The 11573-nt window shown below is 35.2% G+C and overlaps 1 pseudogene; it reads left to right on the forward strand.

Annotated features, from left to right (window-relative positions):
- The first annotated feature begins 6594 nt into the window (after nucleotides 1–6594).
- On the forward strand, nucleotides 6595–11224 carry LOC135229386 (olfactory receptor 4A5-like; annotated as a pseudogene).
- The last annotated feature ends 349 nt before the right edge of the window (nucleotides 11225–11573 follow it).

The raw sequence follows: 11573 nt of genomic DNA on the forward strand, positions 1-11573 counted from the left end.
TCACTCTGTAGAACAGAGCAGAACTGCCCCATAGAGTTTCCAAGGAGCAGCTGGTAGAGTCAAAATGCTGATTTTTTGGCTAGCAGCTGAGCTCTTTGACCACTATGCCACACCCTTTTATTTAAGAACTCTCTTTGGAAAACAAAGGATTTTGTTTTTCTTTCAGAAAGTGAGCATCACAGTCATATCACTCAAAAACAGAATGGAAATCTTGACAGAAGTTTCATTTGTTCTGAAAATTATACTTATGAATATAGCATACTTCCCCTGAGCCACATCCCTGGCCATGTATCTGTATGTACAATTTTGTTTTTATTAAGGAGTTTTGTTATGCTGCTCAATCTTTTAGTGAATGACTCTCTGATATCAAGCATGATGTAAAGGGCACTCATGATGTCATTTCCTTGTGTCCCTATGAATTCCAATGACCTTACGCTAGCTGTCTTTCAAATAGCATGCATGTTACCAGTGTATCAGGAAACTATTGAATCCTGCCTCCTAGTGTTCATCACTGGGTGACAATATTAGACTTCTGCCAGTGTCTCCATGCACAAATGTTCGTATAACAGACATTTCCAAAGCTATCTGAGCACTAGGATTATGGCTTTCTAATGCAAAAGCTATACAAAGAAAAAAGAAGACAAAAGGAGAATTAGTACATCTGAATTGTGGTGTCAGCAAAGGATATTTAAAATACCATGGACTGTCAGAAGAATGTAATGAGTTAACTTACTTTGAGTATGATCCTGTCTAAATTTTATTTCACAAAAGTATGATAATATTCTAAGTCAATCCTTGGGGAAAAGAGTAAATACATATTTCCCTTTTTTCTACATATAACTATGCCTAACATTTCTCTAATTCTAAAAGCCCATTTGGAAGCAGAAAAGCATGGAAATTCCATTAAAATTTTGAAAGATTAATGAACTGTTGCCGATAAGAAGAGAGACTATAATGTAAAATTAAAGTCAAGTGATAAAAAAAAAAAGTGATGCTGCCCCAAAAACACACTCATACACATAAACTAACCTAAATTCATATATGCATTTAAGATTAGGGTGTTTCAGTTAGGATGCTTTTGGTTGCAAATGACAGAAAACTCAACTAGAAACTTTTTGAACTGTAAATGTACTTATTAAATGGTCATTGTAACTATAAACTTCAAGGTTATGGCAAGCTTCAGGGTTAGTCGATAAAGTGTATTAGTTTTGTGTAAAGGAGCCATGCATGCAAGTAAAACTTAGCTCACTCAAAGTTAAGGTGCCAGTTTGAAGTCCTAGTCAAGTTGAGTCTTGGTCCAAGAAAGAATAACATGATTAAGTTAAGACACATCTTCTTGGATCGGGAGTTAAATCTTCATGTTGTAACTATTCATGAAAGCAATTGCTGATGGTGTTTGCGAGATAGATCAGTGTGGTTCTAGCTGATCTAGATTCAGGCTTAGATCAACAACATCTGCTCCAATGCAGAAGTGCAGAACTGTGATTATCTGCCTTTTCAAGAATCGGAAGGTAAATTTCAGTAACTTACCTAGTCCCAGTGTTCTCTGCCTCTGAGCCATAAGGTTTATTGGGTATAACGCTCTAACAGTCAGAGTAAGGCCTTCCTCTGCTAGGAATATAGTAACGCATGAGAGTCTGGGACTTGTTCTCCCTTCATTTTGGAATAAATATTATCTACTTTATCTAAAGAATTAGTCAATGTTCAACCATTTCAAGAGGTGGCATATGATCAGGAACCAATGGTACTGAAGGAAGAAGTCCAAGCTGTTCTAAAGGCATTGGTGAAAAACAAGGCTCCAGGAATCGATGGAATATCAGTTGAGATGTTTCAACAAACAGATGCAGCACCTGAGGTGCTCACTCGTCTATGCCAAGAATTATGGGAGAAGGCTTCTTGGCCAACTGACTGGAAGAGACCCATATTATGCCTATTCCCAAGAAAGGTGATCCAACCAAATGTGGAAATTATAGAACAATATCATTAATATCACACCCAAGCAAAATTTTGCTGAAGATCATTCAAAAATGGCTGCAGCAGTATATCAACGGGGAACTGCCAGAAATTCAGGCCGGTTTCAGAAGAGGACGTGGAACCAGGGATATCATTGCTGATGTCAGACGGATTCAGGCTGAAAGCAGAGAATACCAGAAGGATGTTTACCTGTGTTTTATTGACTATGCAAAGACATTCGACTGTGTGGAACATAACAAACTATGGATAACATTGCAAAGAATGGGAATTCCAAAACACTTAATTGTGCTCGTGAGGAACCTTTACATAGATCAAGAGGTGGTTGTTTGTACAAGACAAGGGGATACTGATTGGTTTAAAGTCAGGAAAGGTGTGAGTCAGGGTTGTATTCTTTCTCCATGCCTATTCAATCTGTATACTGAGCAAATAATACAAGAACCTGGACTGTATGAAGAAGAACGGGGCATCAGGATTGGAGGAAGACTCATTAACAACCTGCGTTATGCAGATAACACAACCTCGTTTGCTGAAATTGAAGAGGCTTGAAGGACTTACTAATGAAGATCAAAGACCACAGCCTTCAGTATGGATTGCACCTCAGCATAAAGAAAACAAAAATCCTCACAACTGAACCAATGAGCAACATCATGATAAATGGAGAAAAGATTGAAATTGTCAGGGATTCCGTTTTACTTGGATCCACAATGAACAGCCATGGAAGCAGCAGTCAAGAAATCAAAAGACGCATTGCATTGGGCAAATCTGCTGCAAAAGAACTCTTCAAAGTGTTGAAGAGGGAAGATGTCACCTTGAAAACTAAGCTGGGCCTGGTCCAAGCCATGGCATTTTCAATCATATCATATGCATGTGAAAGCTGGACAATGAATAAGGAAGACAGACGAATTGACGCCTTTGAATTGTGGTGTTGGAGAAGAATATTGAATATACCATGGACTGCCAAAGAAAGAATAAACCTGATTTAGAAGTACAGCCAGAATGCTCCTTAGAGGCAAGGATGGCGAAACTGCGTCTTACATACTTTGGACATGTTTTCGGGAGGAATTAGTCCCTGGAGAAGGACATCAAGCTTGCAGAGTACAGGGTCAGCAGAAAAGAGGAGGGCGGTCAACGAGGTGGATTGACACAGTGGCTGCAACAATGAGCTCAGGCATAACAACGATTGTAGGGATAGCTCAGAACCAGGCGGTGTTTCATTCTGTTGTGCATCAGGTTTCTACAAGTTGTAAACGACTCGATGGCACCTAAAAACAACACTTTGTCTAAAGATTTACTAATATAAAACTCATAATTTAGTATTCACTTTATTTTAGAATTTTCTCTTCACATTACAGACTTTTCTCATTACTTGCTTGTCTGCTACTTTTTCTTGGCAAGACTCAAGCCTTTTTCCTCTAGGGATGTCTAGGGAAGAAAACTATGCAGGAGAGGAAATTTCATTTGAATTTGTTCCAAATATTCTAACAAACTAATTTATAATGAACTTGCGTTGTCCTTCATTTAAAACAGTGATTATGTAAAAAGCCACACACTACATCTGCACATATAAATGGAAGAATTATTTCCTGATAGAATGACCCAAGAGATTTCTGAAAACTCAAATTCCTGTCTAGGATGGGGACTGTCTGTAATTAGCATCTCGTCCTGTAGATGGTTTCATGTTATATTTTCTGTTGATACATATCTGTCATTCCTTGTTGGAATTTATGGAAAGTCATGATTTTCTGGAGTGCAGGTGGAGAGATGTAGGGGCATTCTTCTAGTGAGGAAAGAAATGGTCTTTGGATATGCTTTTTGAATGACTGAATTGCTGAAAAGATCTGTTCTATCTGTGAGAAGCTCTGTCGTTGGCTTTTCTGGGAAGTTAAATCCCAGCCTTTGCTTTGTTAAGTACAGAATTAATGAGGAGGGAGACATGAGTATGACCCTAGATCCTCAGTCAAAAACTTTTGTTTGCTTCATCATAATTGATTAAAAAAAGACAAATTCAAATAACTAATTTCAGTGATTTTTACTTTGTTTGTGTCACTAAATAACAGGCTTGGCCAGGTTAATTTCCATTAATTTGCCCAGTTTTTACATAGTCATGCAAACATAGCATCTTCATTTTTCTTCCAGCACATTTTCCCAACAGGTGAGAAAGTTAAACTGTTTACTCTGTGTTCAGGCATCCGCATATACACTTCTACAGTTTTCTGAAAAAAAAAAATGATACGATGGGCAGCTTGTGTGGAAGTATGAGAAGTGTAACAACTTGTAACTATTTCTAGAACCACTGAGCAGTGCACATTGCCATGTGTTCTGTGATTTCAGATAAATACATGAGGTATCTACAGTTAGTCTCAATGAAAGAAGCCCTGATTTTCAGGACCAAGGACAAGAACCAAGAGGTGAGTTTTTGAAACATCTGATGGAGGACACTCATTAAAAATGTCCATGATATATTGAAATAGAGTTAAGTTCTTAAATATATTTCACTAGATTAATTGTGAATTTGTAAAATTAAGCAAGAGAAACACAGAAATTAGCCAGAACATACACAGTCTATTTTGCTTAAGTATTTTATCCTGATAGATGTTTACTGTCCATTTGCCGGATAAAAAATGAAGCAAGTTATGCATTACAATAAGTCAACAGATTTGTAAACTATATGTGATATGTTAATATATATTTATAGTTATTTTAGAAATATTTGAGCTAGATCAAAAAACCAAACCCTTTGCTGTCAAGTGGATTCTATCTCATAGTGACCCTGAAAGGCAGAGTAGAACTGCCCCATAGAGTTTCAAGGGAGCAGCTGGTGGATTCAAACTACCGACCTTTTAGTTAACAGCCATGCTCTTAACCGCTGCACCACGGAGGCTCCATATTTGAACAAGAAAATTTAAAACTATGTATTATATCAAGTGTCAGGGTGTAAAAAAAAAGTTATGTCTGAAAATTTGATATGTGCTTTTAAGTGGGAATATTTTAAAATTATGCTAACAACCTTATATATATATATATACATATGTATACCTTTTTGTATATATACAAAATTATGACAACAACAATATGTACAAATGCCTATATATATATATATATATATATATATATAACTTTTTTTAATTATACAAAAAGAAACTGGTGATCAGGAAGTACCTTGCCTACTGCCACTTAGACTTAAAAAACTGTAATCGTAATGTACTATAGAGGTTATTTTTGTTACTATGGCATTTTAATTTCTATTTGTAAAAAGCCATGTCCTTATAAAAATAAGTTAAATGATTTTTTTTCTAGAAAGGTGTAAGCTTAGTGGTTTACATTGAGAGCCTAGTAATTATTTTAGTTTTTATAGTATCAAATCTTTGAGGACTGAAACTATAGTGGATACTTCACATACTGATTGTTTTACATGGAAATAATTTAGCTGGCCAATAGAATATTTATTTCGGTGAAATCCAGCATTGACATTAATAAAATTAAGAGCACTAGACCTTGAAGAAAATAGTTAAAGAAAAATTAGATATAAACTATCTTTAACCATTATATTCTTCAACAGCTGTGCCTTTATTAATCTACAAATCTTCAAAAATGAAAGAACTCCTGAACCACACAGACATATAGAAGACTCATTAGAGCTGGTTCCTAAAAGATAGCTCAAAATTCCTCTGCACGTGTTCTTTCCCCTCAATCAAATCAATATCAATGAAATCAGCTTGTCTACATTTGAGATTTAGTAATTCAGCAATTTTCTGCAAGAAAGAATAATCCTAAAGATTGTGTTTGTATCTATATATTTACTGTCCACTCTTATTTGAGTTTGTCTTTAACCATAAGTGCTAGGGCCTCTGAGGGATCAATGTTCTTTCTTTTTTTTCCTTTGAATTTTCTTTTCTTTTTACCCTTTTCCTTCACTTGCTTTCTCTTTCCTTCTCTCCTTTTCTCCACTCTTATTCTTCTTCTTCTTCTTTTTTTTTTTTGTTTCACTCTCATCTCTGTTTTCCCCTTCCTTTCCCTTTTTATTCTTTATTTTGTAGGATGGGCTCTGTGTTTAATTGTAATGGCTTCCCAAGAAGCCTCCTGAGTAAGTTCAGGAAGCCTCAGCGGTTGGTCTTCCAGCACTCTTTCACGAGAAGAAATCTTTCTGAAGATTTCTTAAGAAAGCTATCCCCACTTAACACATTAATATCCCCATTACCTGTGTATATTAATTTCTTAAATATAATTTCTCTGCTTCCTGATTTGATTCTTCTTTTCTTTCATTTTCTACTTTTTAGGTCTCCATCTGATGCGTGGGTACAAGTTTTTCCTTTTTTCCTGCTTAACTTTCATCAATATACTCACCATGAGAGGTAAATATTAAGACACATTCAACAAAATAGACAATTCTTATAATGTACAGTTTTATCCTATGTCCAAAAATGTGTGTCTGTGAATTATAAATACATAATATTCTTTTTATAAGTAATATACTTATAAAAGATCCAGATGATTTGTTCTGATCAAATGTCCATAGAGAAACATTCAAGGACAATAATAAAAAGCTATTGTTTATTGATTCTTTATCAGGATCCAGGCAGTTCTTTAGGTACTTTACATGTAAAAACACACACACACTAACTTCAGAGATACATACAATTGATTTCCCCATTTTACGAATTATGAAACTGAGGCACAAAGAGGTTTACGAAGTTGCACAAGGTCACAGAGATAGTAAGCGGTGAAGGCAGAATTCAAACACAGACAGTGTTGCCCCAGAGTACGCATTAATCGTCACTGTGCTGTGCGCTCTTTCCAGGGGTGTCCTGGGCCTTAAACAGGCGCACACTGAGTGAGAAAGCTAACCATTATTTGGTCACTTGAATGATCCAATTCCAACGCTGACTAGCATTTTTTAAAGTATCATTGATGAGTTTCGAGATTGTTGTTTAATTACAAATATATAAATAGAAATATCCAGCAGAATAAAATAAGATGGGGTTTCACTGATAGTGTCATAGACAGTTGGATTAGAAACGATTCTAAGATCATCTAGTTTAATCCTTTATTTTCCAACGAGTAAATTGAGACAGATTTGTGGCTAAATACAGAAAACAACTAAAACTCATACCTTCTTACACTGAGTTTGGATTTTTCCTTTGAGTATGTTCCTTTTCGGAATCTGGATATTGAAGTTCTAATTCTGACCACTCTCAGCGCCTAAGAAGTATTATATATAAAAACCTCTTCCGTTGTCCTTTATCTCTCTTTACAGTGTCTATTTTCTCCCCCATGGCTACCCAGCACACCTGCGATGGGTTTGAAAAATGCTGGCTGCTAAGGTACTAGTTGTTAATTGTTATGTGTCAGTTAACTTCAGTTCAAAAATGTTTGCTGAAAATATAGATCATATTGTAAGGGTACTCACCACAAATACTACCAACTCAAAGTACTGACTGTATGTCAGTAGAGTATAAAAGTATGTTAGGAGTTGTGGGATAAGCAAACAGAAAATGGAAGGCATTATGAGTTCTTAAGAAGAGACAGAAAATCTATGTCCAAATAATTGCTAGAGGGAATAATATACTAAATAATTTTGTAGTTATCTGATGCATTTCAAAGTCCAGGCTCTTCAAATTTAGTGAGAGATTCATAAACATTGAAAGCCATTTGAGGCAGGAAGGACCAAGCTTCTAATAGTGGAATATCATAATATTTCATGAGATATTCCTGAAGAGGGGTTATTTTTGCTGCTATATAGATCATATTGTAAAGGGACACACCACAAATATTACCAACTGTAAGTACTGGTTTTATATCCATTTATTTGTTTAGAGTTTATCTTTGCCACCAGAGAATGTTTCTTGAAAGCAGAAATCCTTTCCCTCTTTGTCATTGCTGACCTCTGTGCCAAGCACTGTCATGTTTTAAAAAAGAAGTATTAAATGAATGAAAGACTGTTGAGCCCCTGACTGATCTTCTGTGTAGAAGATCCACTAAGATTTAGAGAGAGAACCTGTTATTCATGGGCACATGAATAGAAGTAGAATTGTTAAGGGAAGACATACTGGAATCTTTGGAAGAGAAACTCAGTACATATTTCTAAATATTTATTATGAATAAGCCACTGCACAAGATTAATAGTGAAGAAGAACTCCAAGACCTAATGGACATATTCACACTGATGTTCATGATTTCTTTACAGGTATTGTTCTCCTAAGCTCTCATCTCTGAATTAGGTCTTATAGAAGAGTAAATGGGATACAGTAACAATGTAACAGAATTTGTCCTCCTGGGATTCACGCAGGATCCTGAGGGCCAGAGAGTGTTAACTGTCATGTTTTTGCTCATCTACATTGTGACAATGGTGGGCAACCTGCTTATTGTCATGACTGTTGTTGTCAGCCCCTCCCTGGGCTCCCCCACGTACTTCTTCCTTGCCTATCTGTCACTCATGGATGCTGTTTATTCCACTGCCGTTTCCCCAAAATGATTCTAGGGTTACTCTGTGATAAAAAGACTATTTCCTTCCCAGCTTGCACGGGCCAGCTCTTTATAATGCACTTGTTTTGTGGTGTCGAGGTTTTTCTTCTGGTGGCAATGGCCTATGACCACTATGTGGCCATCTGTAAGGCACTGCATTACTTAACCATCATGAATCGACATGTTTGCATTCTGTTGCTGGTGGTGGCCTGGGTTGGAGGTTTTTTGCACTCTGTGGTTCAACTTCTCTTTGTGTACAGCCTCCCCTTCTGTGGCCCCAATGTCATTGATCACTTCATGTGTGACATGTACCCATTACTGGAACTTGCTTGCTCTGACACCTATTTTATAGGGCCCACTGTTGTTGCCAATGGCAGAGACACCTGTATGGTAATTTTTATCCTTCTATTAATCTCCTGTGGGGTCATCCTAAGATCCCTGAAGACTCACAGTCAGGAAGGGAGGTGCAAAGCCCTGTCTGCCTGCAGCTCCCACATTACAGTGGTTGCCCTCTTTTTTGTTCCCTGTGTTTTCATGTATGTTAGACCTCTTTCCAAATTTCCAATTGACAAATTTATGACTGTGGTTTATACAGTTATCACTCCCATGTTGAATCCTCTGATATACACCCTGAGAAATTCTGAAATGAAAAATGCTATGGAAAAAATCTGGAGTAGAAAGTTAACCACATGTAGAATAAGAATTTGCATCCACACTGAAAATATTGGTAATTCTAAAGCAAGTAATAGGCAATGAACTATTACATTGAATGATTAAGTCAATTCAATGGATTCCCTAGGAATACTTCTCTTTACTGACGTAAAGGCATCCAAAATGTAGAATAAATTATCCTTTGACATTAGAATGAAACTAATCGAGACATTCTGGAGGCTGGATAGAAGCCATAAGTATTTTTCCTGTTATAAATAAAAATAAGTTTACTTTTAATTTTATTTTTCTCAGTATATACTGAAAGAGGAGTCAAAAAAATTATTTTTTTTCCTTTTAAAAAGAGAAAAAAACAAGTTACTTACAAAAATTTTCTATCATCCATATTAGTGAGAAAACAATTTGGCCAATACTTAGAACAAATTTTTGAGGCCAAGAGTGCGGTTTTAAAATTTTACTGTTCATTATTCTATTAACACAACAGTTTTTTTTAGCTCCACTATCCGTTTTGTGTTTAAGATTACTTCTGTTCCTCTGGGCAATTTCTATGTATTTCCAATTCTGCATATTTTAGTGGGACATGATATTGTGTTTGGTTTGAGACACCATCAGTGAGCAATTTTGATAGATGGGATGTGGTTGATGAAGAAAACCCAATCTTGTTCTCGATTAGAGGAAAGATACTACTCTTTCACTTTGGATTTGAAAATGACATTAATCTAAGTTATAAACATATTTATATTTTCCTCATTAGTTATTATGTGCATTTTTTGTGGTTCTTAAAAGATTAAATACAGCTTCTGATTTTATCTCCATGAAATTGAAGACGTAGAAAGAAATGTGTTATTTTTCATAAGCAGCATGTTCCCTAAAAGTTGTACTAAACTTAAATGCTTTTTTATGTAGCACTTAGTAATGATTTGGTTTGATAAAAACAAAATTTTATTTTTTCAATTTTATGTAAAAAAATAAGTTTTTCTTAGTCTACAGCCCATCCAGGAACAGAAACCAGAAAGCAGAAAGATTTTTTTCAGTGTAATATGGAACATTATGCTTAACAAGAGTTTACTTTTCTAACTAAAAGAAAGATTTTAAAACATTTCTTATTTTTTAAATCTTAGTGTGTAATTTTTCATGTATATCCAGCAATATATGCAATTATTTATAAATCTTGTAGCCTCTTACCTAGAATATTATCTATATAATTGAAACTACGTGATTGCACTTCTCTGATGCCATTTCTCCACCTCTTCTCAGAATTAATCCCAATCCTAATTTTTAACCATAGTTAAAAATAGTTTATGTGTGTATGTATCCTTAAAGAATATTGTTTAGATATTCTTATTCCAGTAGGTTCCTTATGGAATATTTGGTGTTGTGTTGTGTGTTGTCTATGTGTAGGATCATATCATCTGTGCATATGGATAGTTTTAACAATTCTTTTTAAATTTGAATGCCGTTATTTATTTTTCTTGCCTAATTTTTTTTTAATTTCTCCAGCTAGGACTTCCAGCACTAGTTTAAATAGGAGTGGTGATAAAGGGCCTCTATGTCTTATTCCTGTTCTCAGGGGGAATGCTTTCAACCTCTATCCATTGAGAATGATGCTGGCTTTTGGTTTTGTATAAATGTTCCTTAAATTTCTCTACTATTCCTATTTTATTGGTTTTTTTTAATCAGGAATAAGTGTTGGGCTTTATCAAATGTCAATTGTTTTATCATGTGATTATTTTCTCTCATTCTTTTTGTATGATGGATTATGTTGATTGATTTTCTAATGTTGAACCATCCTGATACACCTGGTATGAATCCCACTTGCTAGTGGCGTATTACTTTTTTAATATGATGCTGAATTCTATAGGCAAGAATTTTGCTGTGTATTTTTGCTTTTGTCATGAGAGATAAAATTTAGTCTGTACTTTAATTTTTTATATTTGTGTGTTTTCCTGGCTTTGGTACCAGGGTTTTACTGGCTTTATAGAATGAATTTGAGAGATTTCCTTCATTTCTTTGCTCTGAAATAGTTTGAATAGTGCTGGTGTGAGCTCTTCTCGAATATTTGGTAGACTTCTCCAGTGAAGCCATTCAGGCCAGGGCTTTTATTTGTTGGCAGTTCTTTTTTTTTTTTTTTTTTTTTACCCCATTCAATCTCTTCTCTTGTTATGCATTTTTCAGATTTTCTCTCTCAGTTTTTGTTCATTTAGGTAGGTAGTGTGTTTCTAGAAATTTAACTCTTTCCTCTAGTTTCTTGAATTTGTTGGAGTACAATTATTCATAGTATTCTGTTATGATCTTCTTTATTTTAGGTAGGTTTGTTGTAATGTCTCTCTTCTCATTTTATTTGGGTTATTTTTTTCCTCTCCTTTTTTTTTCTTTTGTCAGCTTGTCTGATGGTTTGCAGAATTGTTTGGTCTTTTCAAAGAAAGAAGTTTGGTCTTGTTGATTCTTTATGTTGTTTTTTTCTGATA

The sequence above is a fragment of the Loxodonta africana genome, unplaced genomic scaffold, assembly GCF_030014295.1.
Source record: "Loxodonta africana isolate mLoxAfr1 unplaced genomic scaffold, mLoxAfr1.hap2 scaffold_29, whole genome shotgun sequence".
Classification (NCBI taxonomy): Eukaryota; Metazoa; Chordata; class Mammalia; order Proboscidea; family Elephantidae; genus Loxodonta; species Loxodonta africana.